Source organism: Diabrotica virgifera, chromosome 2 (assembly GCF_917563875.1).
Source record: "Diabrotica virgifera virgifera chromosome 2, PGI_DIABVI_V3a".
Taxonomy (NCBI): domain Eukaryota; kingdom Metazoa; phylum Arthropoda; class Insecta; order Coleoptera; family Chrysomelidae; genus Diabrotica; species Diabrotica virgifera.
Window position 1 is genome coordinate 244097546 of NC_065444.1, and position 11948 is coordinate 244109493.

Genomic DNA, 11948 nt, shown 5'->3' on the forward strand with positions numbered 1-11948 from the left:
TTAACCAAACTTTGTCTTAGAGAAATAAAAAAACCCAAAATTTTGAGAAATAGGGTCAAAAGAACTTTTTTTTTCAAAAATAAGCACCTTGAACCGATAAAACTTACACATCATATAAATAATACATTAGTCAGTAACTTGTGAAACGGTAACGATTAATTTCATTTGGAAAGATATTTAGGGAGTAATTTTCATGATTTTTTTTACCAACTTTATTTTGAGCGTAACTTGCTTACTTTTGATGCTAGAAACTAAAAAAGACAAACAAAAACAGAGCTTTTTTAACTCTTTAAAATAATATGAAGAGTTTTCCTTGAAAAGTGCTTTATTTTTGGTTATTTGACGTTGAATTATTCGATTTCGAATTTGACAAATAAGAACCTAATTTCATTAGCTGCAACTCTGCTTCTACTGGGAATGCAGTCTTCACAATTGCACATTTTTTTTCACTTTTTTATAAACAATTTTTTTATTAAGAATATTTTTTCGGAAAAATACTTACTTTTTGATTTATTTGCGAAAAACGGTCTAAAACGTTGTTTTTTTTTTATTGAAAAATGAACATACTCACTCGCAAATAACCCGAAAAGTTTTGACTTTGTGAAAAAACTTTATAGAACAAAATGTTTTTGTTAAATTTAGTCAGTTAAAATTCTATGCTTAGAATTAGTCAGTTTATCCACTTAAGGATTTATTTTAAACGTGTATTTTACCCCCGAGAAGGGGTGGTATTTACCCCCACAGCAAAAGAGCACATTGGCACAATAATACTTTTTTTCTTTTACATGGTAGCTATGTGTATGCCAAATTTCATGCCAATACAAGCGGTTCTTTAAAATTCGTGGCAAAAACTGTGAATAAATCAACTATTAGTATTTTATTTGTAAGATGCAAAACCTAATAATAACAGCCACCTTTATATAACGGCCAATATGATTTTAGTGGGTGTTCTATTTGGGTCATACAGGTTTTACTCCATTTAAATTTTAAATTGTATTTAAACAAAGTTAGCAAGTAAATTTAGTACATAGTCTTTTAAAATTTTACTTCTAAATACGTATTATTCGAGCGAAACAAAATTATATTTATGTTTCAAAGAAATCCTTGAGGAAATAATTTTTCACGTTCTCATTTTTCCACTTATAGTTTTCATCGAACCAAAACGTAAAATTTAGTCAGTATTGTTTGATTTTTTAAATTGTTTAGGAAAACGACAAATTGCCCTATTTTTTATCTCTCCAATCGAAAAACTTTTTCTCGCACTTCGTACATTCCCATCCCAAATTACCAACTTCGTCTGTCTCTCCTCCTCCTTCCAGCGCTCTCTGACGATTTGAAAACTTTTCCTTCCACCAAAGAAAAGTGGTTTCCTTTCAAGTTTTCCCTTAGAAAGCATTCAGAGGTAAAAACGGCTTTGCACACACGCACTTCTTGCCGTAAGGAGCTTCGAGGACGTTAAAGGACCTTAAAGTTAATAGAAAAACAAACAGATCCTGCTATCAAAGCCTCGGGTTATCAGTTGATATCCGGTCCCTTGGAAGAGTTTGTGATAAGTTTGTTTGAATCAGTTTTTCTTTTCCGATTGATAATAATGAAATTAACATTTTTGTCTATTTATTATATATGTTATAGTCAAAGCCCGAATTTCAGGCACTCCTAGGTTTGACTAGGCAATCCTCAGGTCTGACTGACGGTCTTAGTCAAAGCCCGAAATAAATTACAGTTTCGGCCTTTGACTAGTCAAACCTAGGAGAGACTAAGTTGGTCAGGCAAAGGTCAAAATTTAATTTTATGAAATCGGGGTTTGACTAGTCAAACCCCGATCAGCTATTAAAATGTCGTAATTTGTTAGATTAGGTTTAATAAAACGTCATTTTTTAATTTTAATGTTTATTATTTTTATATTGTCATAGTTAAAATAAAAAAAATAGTGTTCATTCTCACATTTTGAGGCATCATGGCATTTATCCCTGGTTGTACCAACATATTTTAAGCTTAAGATGTGCCTTAAGCTCAACTTTTGAAACATACGCGTTGCACCATTTAGTTTTGGATCAATTTTCAGCTTGTCACAATGGATTGCCAGGTGGAATGGATCGATAAGAATAAAAAATTATGGTGCAACGTAAGAGATATTTAAGTCAGCCCTACCCACAAGTTAAACTTAGCTAAGCTGGAGCTTAAGATTTGTTGGTGCAACCAAGCATTCGAGTTGCACAATACGTTAGACCTTTTACACTTACGTAATTCGAAAGAGCATTTCTTATTGCAGTAGCATTTTATAAATCTTTGTCATCCAAATTTAGAATCTTTTGTACTAATTTCTCTTAGAAATAGAGACAGCTTAACGTCTGGAACATCTTCGAAATTAGGAAATTTCTCTTTGCATTCTCTTATTTGATTTCTTGAAAAAAGTCTGTTTATTGTTCCGTATTTCGTACCAACTCTATATAAACTGTGAATTGTTTTATCTTGTATGCTACTCAAAATATCTCGAGCATCCTCTTTGGCTCTATCAAAGCTGGGGATAGGTATTATTACAGTTTTTCCGATCGAAATTGGAGGACATTTTTTTCATTTAATTGTTTCATAGCATTAGCCTGGGCATGAAGACCTTCAATCGCATTTCCTTTATTTATTTTAATCTTTTCTGTCTTTGCACAACGCATGCTCGAACGCGTGCCAAGGAGATGCTCGAAATATTTTGGGTATCGTACAAGATAAAACAATAATTGACGGTTTATATAGAGTTTGTACGAAATACGGAACAATGAACACACTTTTTTCAAGATATAAAATAAGACATTGCAAAGAGAATTTTCCAAATTTCAAAGATGTTCCAGACGATAAGCTGTCTCGTAAGAGAAATTAGTACAAAAGATTCTAAATTTGGAGGCCAAGGATTTATAAAATATCACTGCAATAATAAGTGCTCTTCAAAACCATGTAAGTGTAAAAGGTCTAACGAATAGTGCAACTCTAAATGCCATAATACCTCAACATGCGAGAATAAACACTATTTTTTTATTTTAATTACGACATTATAAAAATAATAAACATTGCAATTAAAAAATGACGTTCTATTAAACCAAATCTAACAAATTACGACATTTTAATAGCTGATCGGGGTTTGACTAGTCAAACCCCGATTTCATAAAATTAAGTTTCGACCTTTGCCTGACCAACGTGGTCTCTCCTAGGTTTGACTAGTCAAAGGCCGAAACTGTAATTTATTTCGGGCTTTGACTAAGACCGTCAGTCAGACCTGAGGATTGCCTAGTCAAACCTAGGAGTGCCTGAAATTCGGGCTTTGACTATAACATATAGACCTAATAATCATATATTTTGATAGAAAAATGTTACTATCTAAAACTACAAAATTATAATAAATTGTTAACAAATTGTTAAAATTAATAAATAATTGTTGACTTAAAATGTTTTCAAACATAAACAAGCAAACTTTCAATTGTTAAGTCTTAAGTTTCACCCAACGTGACCAGAATTAGAACCGGAAGTCGATATTTGAACTCTTCGTGTAACTTTTTGTCGACTGATATAAAGGGTGATTCATTTAGAGGTACTTTTTTTGGTGAGGATTTGTTGGGAGATCGTGCATAAATGGTATCACCTAAAGCTGCTCTCTTATTCAGTATTGTTTGACATTTCATCTTAACTCGGCACAACGTCTAGAAATTATTTAGATATACAGGGTGGTTCATCTTATTCGCCTCGGTCTCTGTACGGAAAAGCACTTAATATTTAAAAAAAATTTCTTCACGTAAATATACAGGGCCTTTATTACTACAACCTAAAAATAATGTGAATTATACAGGGTGTTCCAAAAAAGAGTGGTATATCAAAGTTATATTTTTTCTTATGGAATGCCCTATATCTGATGACATTATTGAATTGACCTTAAAAAATAAGCTATACTTTCATAAGAGTTCCCTTTACCTAAATACAGGGTGTTTTGATTTATTTCGATTTTTATAAAAATGTAAGGTTTTAGAAAAAAAATAAATATCTACGAAGCTAAGAAGCAGTAACAAATTATTTCTTGGATCTTAATAATAGACTATTTAGCATACTTAAACAGATGTTTATTGCAACAAAATTTCTTACAGGGTGGTCAAAATATGAGATTGTTCTATTAACAAATTAAAGCTGTAATAACTTACTTATTTTAAATAGAACACTCTATATCTTACTAGTCTATCGCGTAGAAAATTTACTTAGCTTTCAATTTGTATTAGGGTTTTCTATACCTATCTTTTTACAGGGTGGTCAAAATATTAGATTGTTATATTAACAACTTCAAGCTGTAATAACTTACTTATTTTAAATAGAACACCCTGTATCTTACTAGTCTATCGAGTAGAAAATTTACTTAGCTTTCAATTCTTATTAGGGTTTCCTATACCTATCTCCCTTCATTTTTTAAATATTTAAAGATTTCCTAATTTGTAAGCTTTAAAAATTAGTTACATAAGTACCTATGTCGTGTTTATGTACAACACATCACCAACACCGGCAATATACTTAGACAAGATACTGTCATTAATAAAATTTTCATTGTTATCATGTAATCACACAGAGTGTTGTATTACTTTAGTTGATTTTGGCCTACATGTGAAATTGAATAATATGTTTATTTTAAACTGCATACCCTATATTAGATGCCGTATTCAGGAAGATATTTAAATTATATTTCATTCCGTATAAGTATTTTCCATATCTTAATCCAACGGTTATTAAGTGAAGTTAAGAACGCCACTTTTTGTTGAATCTTTAAATAGCAATTACAAACAATTAAATGCAATGGCTACTTTGACGAAAACGAGCCTATTGTACAAAAATATGTAAAAATGGGTATTTACAGAATAACATGGGAATTTATATTTACAGAATAACATGTGTATTGAGAACGTTAACATGGAATTGAACAGATTTTAAATATCCTCCATTATAAAGAATAGCATATCGAGTATGTCATTTAAAATAAGAAAACTCTGTGTGATTAAATGATAAAAATGTGAATTTTATTAATGAAACTATCTTGACTAAGATATTTAAGTATATTGCCGGTGTTGGTGATGTGTTGTACATAACCACGACATAGGTACTTAATTCTAATTTTTAAAGCTTACAAATTAGGAAATCTTTAAATATTTAAAAAATGAAGGGAGATAGGTATAGGAAACCTTAATAAGAATTGAAAGCTAAGTAAATTTTCTACTCGATAGACTAGTAAGATACAGGGTGTTCCATTTAAAATAAGTAAGTTATTACAGCTTGAATTTGTTAATAGAGCAATCTAATATTTTGACCACCCTGTAAAAAGATAGGTATAGGAAACCCTAATACAAATTGAAAGCTAAGTAAATTTTCTACGCGATAGACTAGTAAGATACAGGGTGTTCCATTTAAAATAAGTAAGTTATTACAGCTTGAATTTGTTAATAGAACAATCTCATATTTTGACCACCCTGTAAGAAATTTTGTTGCAATAAACATCTGTTTAAGTATACTAAATAGTCTATTATTAAGATCCAAGAAATAATTTGTTACTGCTTCTTAGCTTCGTAGATATTTATTTTTTTCTAAAACCTTACATTTTTATAAAAATCGAAATAAATCAAAACACCCTGTATTTAGGTATAGGGAACCCTTATGAAAGTATAGCTTATTTTTTAAGGTCAATTCAATAATGTCATCAGATATAGGGCATTCCATAAGAAAAAATATAACTTTGATATACCACTCTTTTTTGGAACACCCTGTATAATTCACATTATTTTTAGATTGTAGTATTAAAGGCCCTGTATATTTATGTGAAGAAATTTTTTTAAAATATCAAGTGGTTTTCCGTACAGAGACCGAGGCGAATAAGATGAACCACCCTGTATTACGAAAATAGGCGTTCAATGAGGAATGTGTTTCGTGCGCTTAGAGCAAAAAAAAATATTTTGTGATGAGGCCCGCTTTTGGCTTAATGAGGACGTGAATAAACAAAATTCCCGTATTTGGGTTGATGAGCAACCCAAAGAGGTTCAAGAGTTGCCAATACATTCAGAAAAAACCACTGTTTGGTGTGGTTTATGGGCTGGTGTCATCGTCGGTCCATGTCTTGGACCGGCCAGAATGTTACTGTGAATGGAGACCATTATCGCGCCATGATAACGGACTATTTGGTACCAAAAATTGAAGTTCGTAGTTTAAGTGATATTTGGTTAAAAAATATGGTGTCAACTGTCATGTATCCCGTGAAAGCATCGATTTACTGAGAAAATGGTTCGGTGAGCAATTTATTTTACGCTTTGCACCAGTGACTTCAGTGCCGCGCCAGCAGGTGGTAGCGCCTGTGTGCAAAACATTTAATGGCGCCCAAAAACATAGGTGTAACTAGGGGGAGTTGGGGGTTATAACCACGCCATTTGGATGTACTTTGAGCTCTACACCATTACTATTCCTATTATTTTTATTATTACTATTCCTATTATTATACCATTACTATTCTCAGGGACTTTTCTTCTTCTTCTTCAGTGCCTTATCCGGTCCGAATGTTGGCGATCATCAAGGCTATCATTGTTTTGTTGACTGCTCTGCGAAACAGTTCCGCGGAGGTTATCCCAAACCATTGTCGGAGGTTTTTCAACCACGAGATACGACGGCGTCCCGGTCCTCTCCTGCCAAATACTTTGCCCTGCATGACGAGTTGAAGAACTCGATATTTTTTTTCGTTCCGCATCACGTGGCCAAGGTACTCAAGCTTACGTTGTTTTACTAAATTAAGCACTTCTTTTTCTTTTGTCATGCGCTGTAGGACCTCAATGTTGGTGACATGGTCCACATAGGATATTTTTAGTATCCTCCTGTAGATCCACATCTCGAAGGCTTCAATCCGCTTTTCAGTGACTTGCGTTAGTGCCCAGGCTTCAACTCCATACAGTAGCACTGGAAGAACGTAGCACCTCACCATGCGCATCTTGGTTCCCAAACTGAGATCACTTCAGCACAGCAAGGATCTCAGCTTGATAAATGTAGACCGTGCCATTTCAGTTCTGGATCTAATCTCTGAGCTAATCTCAGGGACTTTTGACCCTCGATAATACTGTAATATTTCATTCTACGTTTAAACTTTTCAAAAATAGTTATTAGTTTTCTCAGGATTCGAAAGAATTTAATGCGTTTAAAAATAATTCGAAAGAAATTTTGCGCCTACGGTCTTAAAATGGATTAAAGTATTATACATTTTTGTAAACAGTACTTCAAAAGCTTTTAATGAGGCGTACAATGATGTACTTTCTCATTTAAAAAAAATCAAATTTGTGCCTGTTACCTGAAAAGGGATCGCGCAAAGTTCGAAACATTGATGGTATAATATACTATAAAAATTTTAAAAATCGACCTGTCCGAGCGTTTTGCTTATGTGCTAAAAATAAATAAGTTAATAAGGGGGTAATACTTATTCCAGCGCACTGTATATGCCGAAATTATTTTAAACACTTAATGTCCGACTGGTCTATTATTTGACAAATAATAACATAATTTCGAAGTCTATTAAGTACGATGTTATCGAGTACGTATTATTAACGCCAAAGGGCGTGTTATTGAAAAATAACGCCCTAGGGCCTATTAAATTTAAAAAGCGAGTTAAATACTGTCAAGTTGACAAATAAAACTCTAAGTAAAACTACGGTTACCACAATTACGTTACGACTATTTCTGGTAAATGTACTTATTTCAAAACTAATTAATTCAAAATTCATACAAATTTTTTGCATATAAAGAATAATTTAGTCGGACATTAAACGTTGAAGGCACCACGGGTATTATAATAATAACGCTTTCGGTCAACGTACCTATATACCTCGGGCCGAAGGCCCTCGGTCTATACACCATTGACCTCAGCGTTATTATCCTTATAATACCCTAACTTAATAACTATAACGTCACTGTGTTTGTTATTAGATATGTTTTACAATCTCACCGGAGGGACCGCAGACGTTCGGATACAAGACGTCGACTTTGCAAAGTAACAAGACACTTACTCAACACACACACTACACATGACACTAAGTATATCATGTTGTGACTGGCTAATTGACATAAATAGGTCTGGATCCCGCGTATGAAAAAAAAGTTGATTAATAGCAAGCTGAAAATTTGTTAATAGCTTAAGGCTTAAGGGTGTCTAGTCGGATAAACTTTGATATATGGGAACACTGTAACAAGGGCAGTTTTAATTGTGGAACAGGTTAAAAATTTGGAACGGTCAGAACACGAAAACGGCACATTTATTTTGTCCGACAGAACAGACTTAAACTCTCCGAACAGAGGTTAAACTCTCATGCAAAAATCAGACTGCTATTTATCACCTGTCATAATTCCTGTCATTTGACATATTCTACATGTTCCACTCATTACAAAGTCCATTTGGTGATAAATAGCAGTCTGATTTTTGCATGAGAGTTTAATCTCTGTTCGGAGAGTTTAAGTCTGTTCTGTCGGACAAAACACATGTGCCGTTTTCGTGGTCTGACCGTTCCAAATTTTTAACCTGTTCCAGAATTAAAACGTCCCCTGTTCCAGTGTTCCCATATATCAAAGTTTATCCGACTAGACACCCTTAAGCTATTAACAAATTGTCAGCTTGCTATTAATTAACGTTTTTTTCATACGCGGGATCCAGACCTAAAAGTCCATGCCATTAAAAAAAATGTTTTACAATGAATTAATCAAATCAATGTTATATGTACCATAGTCAACGATGTAATAAATCTAATATAATATGTTATTATATTTAAATTGAATGAAGAGTTTCACTTAAAACAACTAACCACTAACCGGATCAATACATTCAAGATACCTATTAACATTAACAGGAAAAAATAACTCAACAATAATATTCGTTGTGAATTTCGAACAGTAATAAAGTACTTCTTTGTCCTAATTCTCGGTACCTAAGGGTTCCAATAATAAAAGATGAACTTTGGTTTATCATAGAAAGAACAGTTCAAATAAAAACCTTTCGATTTTTTATGATTTTCTTTTAAAAAGCCGCATATCTAGGCCATGGTCAATAACAACACATGGTGTCAGCCTCTCACTTCCCTCAAAAACATAATACAAAAGATTTTTTTGAATGATTACGCTTGTTAAAGGTTTTTTCCATTTAAATATTAAATTTCATGTACTGTAACTACAGCCCACCCACTGATAATTATACTTTACATAAAAAAGAAAAGATTTAAAAATAATTGAGTAATACTAATAATCGTAGGGGAGCCTAAGCTTGGATTTTTGCAGTTACTCAAGCGCGTCAGATTATCCTGTGGGGAGAAACCTGGTGCCCTGCAGATGTACCTCTACCATATATTGGCTCTTAACACAGGGGAGTTCGTTAAGGGGGGCCCGAAAACAAATTCTATCCTTAAAAGTACTCGAAATTGTCAGATTAAGATAAAAATTAAGTTAAGTACATGCAAAAGAGTGTATATTTAAAAAATCTGACGATTTGAGCGGGGCGTAAGATGGGCGAGTTAAAAAGTTTCACAAAAGAAAAGCGAATATTTCGCGAAATGAACGTTAGATCGAAAAACTAAAAAATACGTGTTCAATATTTTTCAAAAATCTATCGAATGATACCAAACATCACCCCCACGGAGAGGGGTGGGGGTAAATTTAACATTTTAAATACAAATCCCGCGATATTTCGCAAAATAAACATTAGATGGTACAAAATACTAATTTAAAAAACCGAAGGGCGCCTATTTTTGCTAGTTTTGCGATAGTGCGCCTTATACCATAGCGCCGGTACTGACTGATTATTGGAACTGAGATTTACTTACGCAGGGATCCAAAAACTTACAAGTTAAAACAAACAATAATACAGTAATGCTGTCCCGACTAAGCGAACCCAAAATAACGATTTTCAAATCTTGTCGATTCGTCATTTGTGACAAGGTCGGTAAATGGGTAAATTTGGCACGTGTAAAATTTTTGTAACTACTATAGTGGCGCCCCTTAATTGCTGCCGCCTGTGTGCAGGGCCGCCCAGAGCCAGGCCGGGCCCCGGGGATGAGACCCGGCCGGGCCCCCCCCAAACCCAGTTGAACGAAAATTCCCAAAAATCTGATAACTCATAAACTGGGATATGTAATAGTGAGCACTCATGCTATTGACACAGGAAGGAAGAAAATTAAAACAGTTTTAACAATTAAACTTTGTTTTTAATTATTTACAATAGAACTGTTAGTTACAACATAACTTTTCTTGCTTTCATATCCGCAAAGTTTTGGATCACGTGGTCGAAATCAAGAGTTTTGCAAGTTTCGACTCTATGCTTAACACTCCCAAATTAGATAATCGTTGTTGACCCATAGTAGATCTTAAACAATTCTTAATTCGGCTCAAAACACTAAATGATCTCTCGGCCTGAGCAACGGATACTGGTAGGCAACAGAATATGCCGAATATAGACGTCGCGCCAAGGTCAGCGCTTCTGCGAATCGTGTGGCAGTGGCCGATAGAGCGAGCTTCCGATCAGGGGCTCCCACGCGCAATGTATTCCCGATATATTTTTATTAATTGTAACTTATGCAAAGAAATAATTTCTTGCATATTGCCTTTTCCAAATGCATAATATTCCTTATAATAATTTCATAATTAAAACCGCAAGCAAATTCAATCTGTTGTAAAATATTTTAATAAAAGGAATTTTTTTAAATTTGCTAACGGCCGGGCCCGGGCCCCCTTGGGCCCCGGGCCCCGGGGATTTTGCCCCCCCTGCCCCCCCCTCTGGTCGGGCCTGCCTGTGTGCGTCGCATACATTGCACACGTGGACGGCGCGGCCCTGAGTGACTTGGCCCCTATATCCTGTGACATCACACCACTAGTCGTTTTCCTCTGGGGCTACCTCAAGTCCAAAGTCTACATGAATAAACCGGCTACGATTGAGGCATTGGAGGCCAGTATTACTCGAGTCACTGGTCAAATACCAATCGAAAACCTCGAACGCGTCATCGAGAATTGGACCTTCAGAATAGACCATCTCAACCGCAGTCATGGTCAACATTTGAAAGAAATTATCTTTGAGAAGTAATTGTAAAGAATTATTCCTTTTTACAACAATTAAGATTTTCAAATAAAATTCATTTTTTTCATTGTTTTTTTTTGTAAAAATGCCTCTAAATGAATCACCCTTTACGATTTAACTAATTTTGAGTAATTTTTTCACGACCTCCGAATAATAAAACATCACAAAAGATTTCGACAAAAAATTATAATGTATTAATAAAAAAAATTATATTTTTTGAAAACCGGTTTTTGAAATAACCGTTTTTTTTTATCTATTATAACCGCCAGGTTAAACCGTAAGTGAAAAAATCGATTTAACCGAAAACCGGTGTTTTGTCAACCATCCCTAGACCTTTGTACTATCAGGTACAAAAGTATAAATTTTGCGAATATTACACAGGGTGTTTGGTAAAGAATGGGCCATAGCTTAACCTTAGATTCCTGAAGTTAAAATAGGTCGATTTAAGCTAAATTACCCTATTACAGAAGTTGATAATAACCGAAATACAGGGTGTGAAAGTTAAACTTTTATTTTATTTATTCTTGAATATTTCCTGACAGGCAGGAGATAATAACACCAAATTTGGTAAGCGGGGGTTTTTGTGATAAGAAATCTAAATTCGCCACCAAAATGATGTGTTACCCAGAGGGCCACACATACGTCTTTCAGTGCTCATTTAATACGTTCAGTTTTTTTATCCCCCACTCCACATACTTTTTGAATCAAAATTTTTATTCTCTTAATATTTTTACTTAAAAAAAGTATACTACAGGGTGTAACGAAAATACAGGTCATAAATTTAATCACATATTCCGAGACCAAAAATAGTTCGAATGAACCTAATTTACCTTAGTCCAAATATGCACAT